This window comes from Hipposideros armiger, unplaced genomic scaffold (assembly GCF_001890085.2).
Source record: "Hipposideros armiger isolate ML-2016 unplaced genomic scaffold, ASM189008v1 scaffold_216, whole genome shotgun sequence".
In the NCBI taxonomy this organism is placed as follows: domain Eukaryota; kingdom Metazoa; phylum Chordata; class Mammalia; order Chiroptera; family Hipposideridae; genus Hipposideros; species Hipposideros armiger.
Window position 1 is genome coordinate 1,934,250 of NW_017731566.1, and position 16,482 is coordinate 1,950,731.

General features: G+C 54.1%; 1 protein-coding gene across 3 annotated transcripts in view; it reads left to right on the top strand.

The window, feature by feature from the left end:
* Positions 1-16,482, top strand: part of CTBP2 (C-terminal binding protein 2) — a 155,476-nt gene that overhangs the window by 13,080 nt on the left and 125,914 nt on the right. The gene's annotated exons all lie outside the window — the stretch shown is intronic.

Consider the following 16,482-nt stretch of genomic DNA (forward strand, 5'->3'; position numbering starts at 1 on the left):
CCCCCCCCGCCAATTCCTTTCATCTTCTAGAGCTGCATTGGGCAAGCAAGGTCTTAGGGAGAGTGACTGGGGGAGTCCCGCTTGGGTTCTTTGTCATTTGTGGGGAGGGGACATTGTCCGTGCACTTTTGGGCCATGCCTGTAGCTGGGAGTTTTGCAACCTGGTGATTACTTAGCATGTCAGACTGCAGGCTCAGATCCAAAAGCATTGCTCGGGACCAGCCCAGCAGCCCTCACGGAACCCTGGGGTGTTTGCTGTGTGATCCCTTTGATGGTGAGGGACAGGTCCCCCTGAGATTTCTGCCCTCCTTCACAGCTGAGGCTGAGCCCAAGGAGAGATGGCCCTGCCCTGAAAGTGTGTTTTACTACAGGCGACAGAATACATCGGCACCAGCAGGAAGTGGCATCAGATGGGACAGGCTGTCTAGAAAGTGTGGCAAAGGAGGGAATGAAAGGAAATGCTTGACTGCATTTGGGATTTACTGAGCCCTTGCAAAGGGTTTCCGTTTCTGAATCTAAGACGAGGGTGGGAATAGGGTGTGCTGTGTGGTTCAACGAGGGAATATTTATAAAGCGCTTAGAATAGGCCTGACGCATTGTAGGTGTTGGTTAAATTTTTTAAAATGCAAAGTAAATAAACGAGTAACTCAGCCACTCTTGCCAGAGGTGCTGTGTGTCCCCTCACTCAGCCTGGGCGTAGCGGAGGTTCTGGATACAGGTGGTGGGGATGGACATGAGGGGCGGTTCTATCCTTTGCACATAGCGGTGGGTGAGTTTTATGGAGCTAGGAGGGGGGGTGGCAGACGGAGAAGGCCTTGGGGTGGGAGATGGGAATCCTGGTGCAGTGTCAAATTATTAGTCAGAATCCACCGTGCCCGGGGCAGGGGAGGGGCGGGCCCGGCTTAGTGAGGGAGCAGCCCCTCTCCTGGATTCCTGGGGCCAAAATGATGAACGGAAACCTGTTCCCGGAGGCCGTTTTTAGGCTTGGAATGTTATTCTGTGTTAGGTCACTGAGAAATGCCTAGTAAAATATTTACTTTCTATTTAAGACCTACTTTCCCTCCCCAGAGAAGGAAGAAAAAGTGAGTGGTTGGGTGCCGCCTGCCTTGGCCTGAGGACAGCCAGGGTGGGGGCCCAGTGGCCCTTGACAGGTGGGGGGAGGGGGCGGCTCGGTTTTTAATTCGCCACCACTCACTGCTCAGCACCCTCTTTACAGAGCAGACGGAGCACAGTGACGGTGGGCTTGGCCGGCCACCTTCCCCGGGGAGTCAGTGTGTGGAAGAGGCCCTGTCCCTGCCCCTGCCCCTCTCCAGGTCCCGTGTGGGCAGTAGGAGGGCCGGTGCCTGTGTAGTGCTGCTGGAGGTGGACTGGCTTGTTGGGTTTGGCTTCCTGGCACTTGGTGGGCACTTGGGCAACAGCAGGCCTGTGACGGGCCCAGGTCCCGCTGGGTGGCTGATTTGCTGTGGGCGTTGGTGCGTGGTCTTGACGCAGCCCTGGAGATGGGTGTTGCTTAGTCAACTCCTCCAGGGCATTCATTCAGTTGCAGGGACCAACGGCGCCCACAAGGGTCAGCACGGTATGGGTGTGGACGTGGACCCCTGGGCAGTGTTGCTGCCCCAGCTTCCTGTTGGCCTCCAGATGCCAGTAGTAGGGTCGTGAGTGAGATGGCGAGGTGGGGGCTGCCGGGGGGTGTTTGGGAAGATGTCCTTCTGGGGACTGTGGAAGGGACCGTTTGTCACCAGGGCAGGCTGGTCATTTCATGGACCAGCAGTTTCTTTGGACTCAGTTCATGCCTTTAAAAAAGATGTCACTTGGAAAGCTAGATATGATCCTTGAAAATGACCTTGGCAGGCCTGTGGTGCTGGAATGCAAGGGCATCTCGGGGGTCAGGGGTCAGGATGGTATAGCTGCACGTTTGCAAGTCCTAGGGAGAGTGCACAGGAGGTAAGGTGTTCATGCGCGTGGGAATGCCCGAAGATGAGCTGTCTGTTACCATTCTTACCAGTCTCACTGACAGTGGTGGGAATGACAGCAAGTTCCCTTCCCACCTCTGTCTTGTTGACACTGTGCAGTGCGTTTCACTACATCCCATTAGGGCGGGAAGCGGGGGTTAGGGTCTTCCCAGGGACATGGAGGGGTCCTTGGTGCCATGTTATATCGGGGGAGTGCTGAGTGCTAGCACCCCTCAGCCCGCCCCGCCCCCAGTGTTGGCCACACGAGCTCAGTATATTTGGTGGTAAAAGGCTGGCTATGGGCTGAGTGGTTGCCACATGAGTGACTCATGCAGACCCCAGGGAGGTGCCCAGGTTGTTTGAGAGGGTGGCCTCCGAAGCAGGGGGGATCCCCAGGGCACCCCTGGCCTGGAGTCAGTCTCCTAGGGCTCCACCCAAAGTCCTGTTGGAGAAGCTCCAGGTGGAACCAGAGCATCTGTATTTTTAGCCAGCTCCTCCGAGGGTTTCTTCGTGCAGCCAGCCCCGAACCTGCCAACAGCACACAGACTGCCTTTCTTTTCCAAACAAACCACTCCCCCGACATACCCACACACTTGAGTCTAGTGTTTGAACATTTGGCACAACAAATGATTGAAAGATTTTTATATAACTTGAATACCACCTCCCTCCACCCCCCCAAATCTGAATGAATCGATTTGAAAGTAGAAATAGGGATTTCTGCCCGACCCAGTCTCATTTGGTTTAAGAGGGGTCCTCCACGCCCGCGAGCAGCAGCAGGCATGCCTGGGACGCAGGGCCATTTCCTGTGTGCTCGTTAGTCCGGAGCCCGTTCCGTATTCAGACGCACTGGACATTTAACTTTCTCTCTTGACCAGTTGGCAGTGGCCATGGAGAGGAGGCTGGGCTGGGTGTCACTGCGTTCTGGCCAGGGGAAAAATGGTTTCTGTAAATTCTATCTTATTAAAATAGGGGCCACTCCATGCAGCACACTCTGATGTCTATGCACACAAGTCCCAGATGGGCGCGATAGCGTCTGTAGTGTTCACAGCGACCTGTGTGAGTGTGAGCGTGGGAGCAGCGGGAGGCACATCCACCCGTAATGCAGGGAAAGAAGCCGCGTGCTCTCCTGTGCCCCGTCGCGTTAGTTCACCGTGATGCCACACTCAGATTTGGGGACGACACCTTCTGTCTCCGCAATGAAAGTAAACACATTCTGTCACAAATCCTTTTTATCTTGATTGGTGACTTTATTATTATTTTTTTTTGATTGGCGGTTTTATTAATGAGTAGGCTTCGGCAAGGCTGATAGCTTACGTTTCCATATAGATGACAGCTTACTTTTATTCCGTTTGTAGAAACCCTTTGGGGGACACGCGCTTATTTTGTTTTTAGTAGCAATCCTGATAGGAGACTGTGAGGCAGTGTGGCTACTCCCCACTTGGGGAATCTACAGGCCAGTCTCACCAGCCTCGTGAATGGGCTCACAGCCAATAGGTGATGGCGCTGGGTCTGAACTGGTTCTTCTCCAATACTGAGCCGTGTATCCAGGTACCCCAATTCTAGGGATGAGACTATACAAATTTGAAGGCAGGGAGGAGGTGAGGGAATCCATCCACTTGTGAGTCTGGAGCCCTTGGCAGAAGTTCCTCTTGCTGGTTGAAGGGTGAACTTGAAAGGACATGCCTGACGTCCTCAGACGAGGAATTATGAAGGTGCTTTCTTCTGCTCCTTGACATGGGGTTGGTAACCACAATCTTGGGCAGAAAGGATTTGCCCTTTCCGGTTTGGGTAACTGCTTTCTGGGGAAGTTTGGGGATACTCTTTGAGTTGCACTAACATGCGAAGTGGAAGGCTTTGGGACCCTAGCCTCTTTGGGGGCTTTTTTTGGACTTGGGTTAGCAAAGAAATGACTTTGTGATTGATGATGTTTATGAAGACTAGCATCCCTATCTATTTTCATATAGACATCTTAATAGAGATTAAATGCAGAATAAAGCAGGATGCGTGAACGGAGATATTCCCATAAGCAGTATTGCAGTGTTAGCAGTGTAATTATGTTTTGTACACTTCCCAATTAGGCAATTCTACATTACTGGAAAAACCTTCTTTAAGAGATTTGGTAAAGCTTTATAATTTAGTAGATCACATAAAATAGACGTATAATATTTTATGCATAGGGTTTAACATTTTTACATTATAAGATAAGGTATAACTCATTTCGGATTGATTTGTGGAAATGTATGCAGTGACATTGAGATAGATTTGCTGCTTCTGAAAATTGTCCGCTGAGGGAAGGCGTGCTGCCCCAGCAGATAGAGCTGCTGTGGTGTGCTGGACACAGCCGGGCACCAGAGCTGCAAGCAAGACCCAGGGAAGTTGCCCCAGAAATTCAGCAAAGCGGCAGGGAGTGTGCAAGAGCTGGGTGGGTCGTTCCCAGGCCGAGGGGTCGGGGGCGCGTGTCCTGCTGGAAGAATTGAAGGCGTGTGTGGCGCTGTCCTGTGATTGAACAAGCACTGTGTAGTGCGTACTTAGGAACATAGCCTCCGGACGTTCGCTTCTGGTCCCAGACCCCCCACCCCCATCCCGACTAGCTGAAGGCCCTGGACAGGTGAGCCCCCCTTCTCGTGCCTCTGTCCTCACAGTGGGATGGTGGCCGTCACCTGAGGTCATCTGTGAGGGGTAAGTGAGTTAGTGCATGGCAAACACTTGACTGGCCGTGAGGAAGTTCTCAGATGTTGGAGTAAAGAGAAGGGAGTGTGCGAGGGGCTGGGTCTAGAGCTAGAAAGAGGGCCGGCCAGATGGTCCTGGGGTGGCTGAGTTCAGGTTTCTCGCCGTCAGACATGGCATTTTCTAGCCATGGCCATGGTTCCTGGGAGACTGAACCAGCCGTGGACTCGATGTGAGTGGGTAGGTGACCTGAGGAGGGGTGGAGGAGCTGTCAGGAGTGTTTGGGACTCAGGCTGACAGGTCCAGGGGCCCAACTGGCTGTGGAGCAGAGGGAGACAGTCGGGGTCTGCTCAGGTACTTGGGGGGACACAGTAAGTCGGTCTCCATTTCGCCCCAGTTTAGTGTTTGCTGAAGCTGGAGTTTCTATCTCTGGAGCCCCCGGGCAGGATCCTGCCTGCTCCGTCTTTCTGGCCCAGGTGTCAGGATGGGGCCGATGCTATTTTCAGTGTCGCTGCACGTAGGTCATCTACAGGGGCGGGGGTGGTGGCAACCCTCTTACAGAAGGGACCAGCACAGGAAGGCTCTGCCCTGAGCTTGCTCTGTGACCCTGGGTGAACTCTGACCCCGAACCTCTTGTTCCCCTTCAGCACTGGTACCTGGGATCTCAGTGTCACCAGACAAGGACCTGTTTGGGTGGATGTGGCCTCTTGGGGGCGCTCACAGGGCCTGCTGGCTTGACTTCTGCGCCTGAGTCCCAGACTTGCCCAGGACGACGATGGCAGCTGCCAGCAAGCGTAGACCCAGCCGCATCGGGGCCCTTCCTGCGGTGGGTGGGGAGGGCCACTGGGAGCCGACCCGTCCTCAATGGCTAACATGGGTTTGGAGTGAGGCTAAAGGGATTGTGAGGAGGCTAAATGTGACGGATGCACCCCCACGTAAGAGCAGTTAAGGAGCAGTACTTGAGGGGAATCTCATTTTTCATTTCCTGGCCACTGACGGCTAGAGGTACGAAGGATCTTCTGACACAGTTGTTTGAAGTGCAACTGGCTTTCAGGGGGCCAGGGAGCCTGTGTGTATCGGGCGTTGACACTTGTGGGTGTTGCTAATTGGGACAGAGGCACTTCCTGGCGAGAGCTGGTGGGGTGGGCTCGGCGCCTACAGGTGTCACTCCTGTTAGTTGGAATTGAAAAGGCCGCTCTGGCTGCGTGGGATCGCACAGTTGACTGCATAAAAGGAAAGTCATTCGTTTTTGTTATTTGTTTTGGTCCTTTAAATTTTTTAATATAATTTACATACAGTGTAATTAACCCTTTCAGCGTGCAGTTCTACAGGTTTTGACAAATGATGTGTGAATAGCACGTAGTAGAACAGTCCGGCCACCAAGGAAAGTCCCCGTCCCCTTGTGGTCACGCTGCCCTCCACCACTCATCAGATCGTTCTCTTTTGAATAGAAAGACCCGCCTAGGACATTTGGCGAGGTAGGCCGATGGTCGTCCAGGAGTTTGTGGGACGTCCTTAGTGTCGTAGGATTTCACACTGCTCAGGAGGATGCCCCAGTCACAGCAGATGGACTTGCCCGAGTGGCAGCACCTGGGCCATCCCAGGGATGCCTGAGAATTAAGGAAGTTGGCCCAGCCTGGGAAGGTTGGCTCAGAGGCCAGTCGCTGTAGTTGGGACATTGTCTGCCCCATTCCCCCTCCCCCACCAGTGGGCAGTTCTGAGTCCGCACTTTCTGGGCCTCAGTGCATCTCAGGTCATTCTCCCTGGGCCTCCTGGGGACATGCACACAGCAGCTGTTCAACACCCCCTCCACACAATATCTCTTTCTCTGGTCCAGAGACACTGGGAGTGACCGCCAGGCCACGGGCTGCTTTTCTCCTTTCTCCATTGGGGAAGTGGCTTTGAGAGAGCCAGGTGGTGCACCTACTGTGTGCTGTGCCCATTTCATTCCTGCGTGCTGTTCTGTGTTCCTGTGTCCCCTGAGGGCACAGGGCTGTGGGTGCACCCCTCAGGTCCCCATTTGTTTTCCTGCAGGTAGAGGCCAGCCACCTTGTTGTGGGCAAGGAGGGTGGTTTGTGGAAAGCCTGGAGGGACTAGAGAGCTTTCCCATGGGAAGGCCCGTGGGTGCCAACAGTGGGGCACCTGGGTCGGTGTCTCATCCTGGAGCCAGAGACCTGGGTTCCACTCCTACCCCTCCCAGCTCCCATGTGTCAGATCGGATCATGGCTTCTCTGAGAGGAGGAGCGATTCAGTGAGAAGGTGCCGGATGCTCTCAGCCCAGAGGACGCGCTCTGCAAGCGTCCCTTCCATGCTGCAGTCCGCGAAGGGAGCCGCAGTCGACTCGCTTTCTTCATAGTGTTCAACATTATTTCTGTTCAGTGGGGGGAATTTTATGAAATGAGTCTCCGAATGTAAAAAATTAGCTGGGGATCGCCGCATTTATTCATCTTCTGGTTGTTGCTGGAAATGTCTTTCCAGCACTTGTTATTTGTCACACACACACTCCCCCATATGGCCCCAGCGCTGAGGGTGGGTGACAGTATTCATGAAGCTCAGTGGCTCATGATGCATCTTGTGTGTGCATTCGCTGTGTTAGGAAATGCTTTGATGCCTGTGAGCTCTGAGTAAACATGACCTTGGTTCCTGGCCTGAAATTCATGTCTCAGCATCCTTGGCCTCTGTGGGGTGGTCATCTGTGAACTGCCATCCTGCCAGTGCAGTGGTGACATGGACACAGCTTACAGGATTTGGGGTCTTCTGGTACAAGGAGATTGGAGCCTGGGGTTAGGAGCTGAAAGGTTGGTACCCAGCATGACCCAAAAGCTTTAGGAGCCAGTGGACCGGTGGAACCAGGGTCCTGGACCCTAAACAGAATGTGTGTGGGGGGGCACCAGTTTGCTCTCCAGCAGCTCTCTGGGGGACACCGCCCCAGCCCGTGGGAAGACCTGTTTCCGGACAGCCCGCAGGGCCTGGCCACAGTGAGAATCCCAGACGCACAGCCCTGGACCGCTGTTCCCTCTGTGGCCCTCGCCAGGGGAAAAAGTTGCCCAAAGGCTATAGTTTATTATGGGAAGAGTTGAATGCTGGATTTTATTTCAACATAAGGGAGAAGGTGTTCTAGTCCTGAAGGGCGTCTGTAAGTGTGTTCAGTAGTGCCACCACCACAATAAAAGCCACCATGGGTGGTCAGCAGCAGAACCCCAGCTATGAGCGCAGCAGGGCCACTGTTCTAGCCCCGCCGCCAGGCTGCTGTCCTGCACCCGGGAGGCCACCGGGGGCCCTCCTTGGGCTTCACTGCTGTCTCCACGGGGTACCTTCTAGGACAGAAGCCGCTTCTCTTTAGGGTCCTTTGGGTGGATCCTAAAATTCCTAAAAAATCTCTCGGGTGGACTTGGAAGGAAGTGAGCAGGCAGCCACTGCGCCCGGGCTAGGAAACGTCGTTGAGGTGTGACATTGTCAGACGACTGCTTCCAAGAAGACCAGTTAAATGAGGCCTTCGCCTTCATTCGAGAATATGAGGGACTCATTAGTTTGGTGGAATAATAATACTAGTAATAATAATGCTTTTTATTGAGGAACGCGCCAGGAGGGAAGATACAAATAAGTGTATGTGGCGGCGTCCGTCATAGTAACAGCTGGTGTGCCCCTCACGGCTGGCCCAGGCATTTCAAGAGGCTGATCCTTTCTGAAAACATACATTTTTGTTTACATTTGGGTAATGGTTGGCTGGTCTGATTTTTTTTTTTTTTAAACCTTTTGGCTTGGAGACATTTTCTGTTTGGCGATGGCAATTATCCTTTCCTGATATGTAAATTGATTACAGCAGCTCTCCCAGACTTGCACATTTGATTATCCTCGCGCCTCCTTCTGCCTCTTCTTTCAACTTATTTTTAGCTCAGTCCTTGAAGCCTCAGTGTGAGACTGTCCATCGTCTGCTGTTTCTGAACTGCCGAAGGTCGTCTTAATCAGCCCCTCCAACGGTTGTCTTGCAAGTCATGTTAGCGTGGTGGTAGGGACAGGGCATGCTGGAGCCTTGGCTTTGGTCTGGACGTCTTCACGTCCCGAGCTTTCTTCCTTCGACTCTGTCAGCACAGGGATGAATAAACTTGTCCAGCAGCCACCTGGATCCTGGAGCTTTATCGGCACAGGCATTATGAGGTAGCGAGGCGGGGACCCCAGCCCAGCCCAGGTGGGAGGAAGCCAGAGAACCTGTCAGGACCTCGTCTCCTAAGGTTTGCTTCGTTTCAGATCGAGTTAATGCTGAGTCCCCGGCTCTTTGTGAAACTGGTTGCCAGCCTCGGTTTTGTAAAGGAGAGCAGTGTGGCTGGTTTTGAGGGTGCAGGGTGTCCCTCGTCCAGTCCCCTGGGGCCTTCTGCATCTAATTCCCCTCAGAGGCCCCCAAAGTCAACAGTCCCTGTGGACTCCCCCGGGTGTTTTCTTCTGAGCCTTACTTCGACAAGAATAAAAACGCTTTGGTGCTTGATTCGATTTGTTTGCTAGAAGATTAGTACAAAAGCAGGAAGGAAAAAGAATGTGGTGGAGGTGATTGCTAGACTGGCAGAAGGTTATTTACGGATTTTTGCTGACAGTCCTTGTTTAAAGGAATTCCCTGTGAGATTTATGAAGCCTTTCCAATTTATTGTCTTTCCAAGTAAGGTAAGCAAATAAATAGGGTATTCTCTTTTATTATAACCCTAGCCCGTGTAAGATTAAAAATAAGAGGAAACAGGGCTCCATTTTTCCAGCCCAGTGTTTCTGGAATTTGGAAAGCATCTTGGAAAGGCTTTGTGTTTTGTTTTTGGCTCGAGCACATTGTGCATTTAAAAGATAAAGTCTGACCCTTGATAATGTGGGCTGTTCACCATCCTGGAGGGAAACCAGCTGCAGCGTGCGGGGCGGGGGTGAGGGGGCGAGAAGCTGGGAGGGCCCCGGGCTGGACCTTGAGGCCCAGCCCACCACGGTCACAGGCCCCTTGGGAAACCAGGCGGATGGTTCCCAAGACCCTGCCCTGGGTTTGGTCACAGCTGCTGTGCTCAGAAGGGAACTGTCCCCATAGGCCTGTGTCACATGCCCAGACCCTTCTTCCTATCATCTCGACTTCCCCGTCCCTTTTCTTTTGAAACATCTCTGAAATGGTTGGTGCTTTCGGTATCTTGGAGAACTGTGATTTTGGTGACGAAATTTAGATTTTTGGGTAAAGAAGAACCACCAGAACACGAGACCTTATAATAAATAAACATCTTGTTTCCTGGTAGTGACGTCAGTGCTAAAGATTTGGGCGGGGAAAGCGGGGTGACCTGCCCCCTGCTAACTGCAGGTCCCCCCTTCCTTCGCCCAGAGCCCATTTGAAATTGCTCCTGGCTCCTTGAAGGCCGCTGGTGGCACCACTGGGCAGACATCCTGTTACCATTTTGGGAGAATGTGTTTTAGGTCTCTGTCCCTAGATAGATGTCTGTGGCCTAGCAAAGCTATTTCGGGGGGACTGATCGTTAGTGTTGTGGGTGGCGACCTGTGACAGACTGTGGGATCCAGCAACATTGGCCCCTGGCATGTGGTGGGTGAACACTGTGGGTTCAGTGAAGGAGTCCTGCAGGGGGTCATTTCAGGAGTGAGTGGGACCTAGTAGGGAGGCCGGGAAGGTGCCGAGGACAGAATTCCTGCAACAATGGGTTCTGTAGGCTTCATTTTCCTTCTTGTCAACTTTCTTCCCCGTGCCGCCTCCCTCCTGATGGGCATTAAGGGAGTGGACCTTCGGTCATCTCAGGCCATAGGAGGGGGTGTCGGCAGTGTGGCCAATGCGGTATGGGCCCTGGGATGGTGGCCCGAACAAGCGTGACCAGGTTCTGCCTGCAGTGAGTGGACCACACAACCAGAGCGCAATGGGCAACCAGGGCCGTTAGCCAGGGAGGGGCATGGCCGTCCCAGACTGGGAACCAGGGTCCCATCCGTACCACTGACGGCGTGGAAGGCCTCTTGAAGGAGGTGGTGGGCTGTGGGGTGTGGGCTCTGACGGGGTGGGGCTGCCCCGCCCTCTGCCTCATCCCTCCGGCTCCGTCACCCCCACCCCTGTCTGGACCTGAGGTCACCTGGGAGCTGTGAAGAGCTCTAAGCCCCGCCCCACCCTCAGAGCTCTGAGTCAGTGGTCTTGGGTGGGACCTGCCTTAGGTAGTTTTGAAAGCTCCCAGATGATTCTAATGGGCAACCACCCAGGTAAGGAACCACTGCCCGCCCAGCCCAGCAGCCCTCAGCTGATGCCACTTGCCTCTTTGTGCCCATGGCTTGGAAGGCAGAGGCCCCGAGAGTCAGGCAGGTCCTAGCTCCCCTGCCCTGCAGACGGGGCAGGGGCAGAGAGAGGCTGGCTGGGAGACTCGGCTCCTCAACCATGTGCCTGACGTGACAGGTACGCCTCTCCTGCAGGGCCAGATGCCAGGTGACCCAGAGCTGCTCACCAAGGAGTGTCACTGGCAGGACTCCAGGGTGGCTGTTTCCTGTCAACAGGGGAGGGTCTTTGGGGCTGTGCCATTTCCTCTCCGAGGCCCTCCTGGAACAAAAATGGAATCAGCTTTGCAGGACAGGTGCCTGTGAGCAGGTGAGAGAGACGGGCAGATTGGAGGTGAGGGAGAGCTAGCTGCTGGGGTCCCGCCCACCTCAGGGCCCCTCCTGCCCGTAAGTGAGGGAAGCCGGCATGTCCGCCCCTTGAGAAGGAGCGACAGAATCTTCCTGCCCAGGTCAGCGTGCAGCCGGAAGGAGAGAGCGGCTGTTGCCTAGGAAACAAGGTTGGAGGGCCTGACTCAGGCCTGTGGACCCCTTGGGTTCCATGCCTGAGTGGGGGTGTGAGCCCCAGAAACTGGTACGAGTCAAGGGGGATAGCGTGGGGAGGGTCCTGTGTGCACCTTCGTAGGCATCCGGGACTTGACATTGCCCAGTGTCCTGCGTGGGGCTCCTTGGCCTGCAGAGGCTGGGGTTGTGTGTTCTGTGGATTGGCGGGGACATGAGGGAGAGAGGGAGCTAGGCGATTAGGGTAAGGGTGGGTGCATACGGGCTAATAGAGGAAACCTGGAGGAGTTTCCAGGAGTCATCGTGTGGATGGGTTAGTGGGCTTTTGTGGAAGGCCCTGGGGGGCGGGGAGATTAGGGGTGCTGGTGCCCCCAGGTGGGAGGAAGTGAACACGTGACACCTGGACCCAGGAAAGGCCTCTCTCCTTTAACCAGGCCAGCTGCATGGGTGCTCCTGGCCCTCTGTGCAGGAGAGGGTTTGAGGTTCTAAAAACCACAAAGAAGATACTGGGAGACTGACTGACTGGCTGTTGTTGGGGTGAACCTGTTGGGGGTTAATGCAGCTGGAGGCAGAGGTAGCTGCCTGGGCAAGGCTGGGCTGAGAGGCCTCAGCTGGTGGTGGTGGGGGCTGTGCCTGGCTTGGGTTCCAGGTTGGGGAGGGGAATGGAAGGATGTGCGCAGACTCCCACTGGAGGAACTCCCACTCGATCCTGTTGGCCGAGCCCCTTCCTCGAGCACCTGCAGAGGTGGCACCTGGGGGTGCTGGGTGCTTTGCCTTCGTTCATCTGACAGGTTCTCCTTGCTTCAGGGAGCCACGCTGCTGTGGCAGGTGGCACCAGTTCCCAGGGGCTTTGCTGGGCCTCTCGCATTGACAAGCCTCCAGCCGTGATGGGAACCCAGTAGGATTCCCCAGCCCCTGCTTGGGGTCACCTGAATCGACCCTGAGCTCAGTCCTGAATTCTCCACGGGGTCCGTCCTGAAGCTCGGTCCCGTTCCCCCCAATTCCTCCTGCCCCGTGGCCTCTGCTGAGTGGGTCGCACATGACCTTCCGCTGGGTGCACTTGTCTTGGACTCGGTTCGAATCTCTGCTTTTGCTGCTGTGGACTCTGGCACGACACTCAGAGCCTCAGTTTCCCCACCCACGAGTTGGGAGGAACAAGTGGCTGTTGGAATGAGAGTAGGTGATGGGCTTCGGAGTCTGGCCATGGGGCTGCCTCCATCTCTGTACGCACATCAAGCAGAGAATGACTGGAGCTCCAGGGTGGGGCTTTCGAATGCTAGTGTTGGTTCCTTCTGAGCATGCGCTTTAAAAATCTGATCCGCAGTCTCTTGTTTCTTGCTCATCATACCGGTGAAGTCCTGAATGCCTTTACACGTCTCTTTCTGGAACCAAACTTCGTTGCCTATGAAAAAAACCAGAAAACAAAAAACCCTTTAATCTCGGGGCCACGGCTGGGTGGGCAGGTCAGCAGGCCCTGGAGGCGCCTGGGCCCGCCGTGGCCTGCATCCCACCCCCATTCCCAGATACTGACTTCCCAGCAGGCTGCCCTTGGTGTGGAGGGCCATCCTGAGAGGGACAAACAGGCAGGAGGCTGCCTGGGCAAGGCTTGGCCTACAAATGGTGTGTCGTCGTGTGTGGGCGCCGGCCTACCTGGACACGTATTTCCCCACACCAGACTCCTGGTACCTGTGTGCCTGGCAGCGTGGGCAGGACCCAGGGGTCCAGAGCTCTGCTTGCGGCTGCACCCACAGTCCAAGAAGCTTGATGTGCGAAGCAAGCTCAGGGCCAAGTTCAGCTCCATGGGTCCTCATGGGCCCTTTGAGCTGAGCCATCCATCCTGACTTTTCTCTTGTGGTATCTCACTTGCGAAAAGAGTTTATTTTCTGGAGCTGTCATTCAGCAGCCTTTTGCACCACACCGTTAAAATTTTCATAGTGTTTGCTGATTTGTGTTTATTGAAACTAAATCCATTAGGGTGATGTGAAAACAGCACTCGACTGTTTACCAAATCGGATTCTTGCTTCTGATATTTTTGTGCATCATCTGTTCTCACTTGAACGTTGTGGATTTGTTGGTAAAGTGTTATGCAGATGAAAACCCGTATTTCAGTTAAGTTTTTTTTAATTCAAATGAGTTTATAAGACTAGTATAGTCAAGGTTCTTGATATGCCATTTGAAATGGACTCTGTATGGATGATGGTGGGGAGCGTAGCTTGGGCTTTGATAGTTTTCAGACGGGCTGGGATCCAGGTGCTGAGTCAAGCTGGTTGGAAACCCCCGTCTCCCAACTCAGCCCCTTACCAGCCGGGCGGCCTCTGGAGTCACCTAACCCTGGGCTGTGGTTCCCCATCTGTGAAATGGCGATTCTTGTGTTTCTTACAAGGTTATTGGAGGACTTCAACAAAAGCACCGTTATTTCATTGTTTTTAACGGTTTAACATCTCTGGGATTGAGCTGTGTCATAAAATTGATCACATGTCCTAGTTGAATCAACAGCATTTTTGTCTTTTGTTCATGGCTTATAAAATAATGCTGGGCCTGAGATTTGATGGCTTCTTAGACTTGATGGACATGAGAGCATTTTGCACACTTTAAAGTGTTAGCATTGGGCTTTTCCCAATAAAAGGACAGTTGCTCAACTTTTTAAGTGGATTGGTGAAAAGTCCAGTTATGACCAGACTTTCCCTTTAATGCCACGGTTGCGTTTCTAGAGTCGCTGGTATCAGATTTGGGTCAGTGGTCAGATAACCTTGGATTCTGGTGTCAGAGAGACCCAGAGGCCTGTATCGCTTCCAAAATACGCCTCTCCTGAGATGGAGTCAGAAGGTGAGGAAGGTGAGTGCGATGCAGACGACTCTTCACTGCTGGGACTTAAGTGTGGGAAGTCCAGCAGAGGGTGCCTAGGGTCCTGGGTGCCCGAATCACCCTGCAAAGAGTGTGCCCACCTGGCAGGGACACTCACCTTCTTGTGATCCAGAAATAAGCTGGTATTGTGTTCAGCTGATACTCACTTTGGGGTTTGTGTGTTACAGCAAGTAGTGTTAACATAACTGATACAATGGTTTGGGTAGCTGGTCAACTCGATGGGGAATCTAAACCAACCCACCCCCTGCCTCCACTTCCGTGAGAAGGTGGCCCCTTCTCCCATCTCAGCCCCAGCCTCGTGGCATATGCTTCTCTACCCGAATGTGCCCCTTTATTCACCGAGTCCTGGAGATCCTGTCTCTCTCCCCCGTCTTGTTTTGGGGTGTGTGTAGAGGGGGCTTGCCTTGCTCCTGCCAGGCTGCGAGTGCCCTACTCCTTTAAGAAAGACTTCCCTGCCTCACACCTGCCAAATGACATCCACCTAAACGTTTGGGGTACAGCCAGGTGGCCCTGAAAGTCTGATTGTCAGTCTTTGGAGATGTTCAGAGGCAAGTTTCGGGTGGTAAACTTGCAGCAGTGACCTGGCAGGTGGCAGCTGTGACATGTTCCTCCCTGATCTCCTGCTTCTGGGAATGTAATTGGCGGGTGGCCCCAGTTGCCTCCTTCCGAATCTGGAATCCAGCACCAGTTGCGGAACCTGTGCTCCCCTGGCCTGCACCCAGCCAGGACCTGAGTCTGGCGGAGGTGCCGGGTTCTTCCTGCGAGATTTGGGACTTCTCATAGCCCGCCGACTTGGCCCAGGGATTCCCCCATCCGGCCTTGAACTGCACAGCAGGCGAAGATTTCTCCTGCCCGCCGGGGAGGCCCCCCCTCCTTCCCCGTCTCCTGTGCAGAAGTCAGACCCACATCTCCCTCGGGCTCCCTCTTAATGTTCCCCAAGAAGCCTTTTGCACAGCTAATGTTGTCTTGGCATCTTTTCTGGGAAGACCCAAACGCACACACATTGAATTGAAAATAAAGTAGGTCAGAGGGACGGTGCCCAGGAATTTTCTCCAGTTCGGGCAGCAAGCCGTTTCCTGTCCCAGGTTGAGCTCTGCCTGCCTCTAAGATGCCAGGGCTGTGCTTGTGTCGGGTTGTGGGTCTGTTGCTTGTGCCTTACAACACAGCGAACCTGAAGTGTGCTTCTATCGGAGCTTACCGTCCATCCGGGCGGGCGGCACATCGGGAATGGAAATGGGGTGGGTGTGGCGTTGACCGTTCTGAGCGAGTGTCCGCGCATTGTGTTTTAATTGAGAAGCTGCATGTATTTTCTGTACTTAATACTTGAAAAGCCTCTTGGGTGATACAAGAGGCTGGGTAAGTGTGGCCCACATGCGACCTGCTGTGGGGACGCAGCTTCAGGTGGAGAAGTCCAACTTGTATAGGACACAGCTTTTAACGATGGCCTGTTCATGTTGCCGTGGCATTTGGTGGCGGGCTTCCAGTGGGCCTGTGGCAATCGGCTTACTCTTTGGGAGCTGCTTGTGGCTGTGCTGCCCCGGAAGGTCCTTGGAGAGGTCATCAGGAACCCTGTGGGCTGCTCCAGGGTTCTCTTCAGCTGCCTCAAAGCCCCGGAACCGGCACGGTGCAAAAGGGATTGCCTTGGGATTTTGTTCCCACACCGGCCCTCTTCCTGTGTGGGGACTTCCTGTGTTGTCAGCCTGCAGTGACACAAACCTCAACAAGGCCTGGGGCTGGCCCGTGGACCTCCTAAATCTCTGCGTGGAAACAGTGGGCCTGACTTGGATGCTTGCTGTGCCCACACTGGGCTTTGCAGCGGCCATTCTGCCTGGGCCTGGGGGATTTCAGCTCTTGGGGAAAGGGCGTCTTCCTCCCAGGTGTATCTGTGGTCCTCGTCCCAGAGGTGGAAGTTCTGTGGATTGACATGAGCAGAAGGTTCCCCGAGTGGACATGATTCTACGGTGAACACGCATACACCACCCCCAGGTCTGACCGTTAGTGCTGTGCTCTGTCCATCTCCCGCCTGTCAGTCCATCTGTTACTGGTTTGCATTTCAGGCCTCAGCTCCAGCCCTGCGTCCCTGAGTCCTGCAGGCATCGCGTTGCCTGAAGGTGACTTGTTTGTGGTTACTTTTGCTTTGTTTTCTTTGAGATGAAACTTCTGGGAGGTGTTTGGGGAGCGGGAGTGGGGGCATGAGGTAAAATAAACACATAGACCCTAAG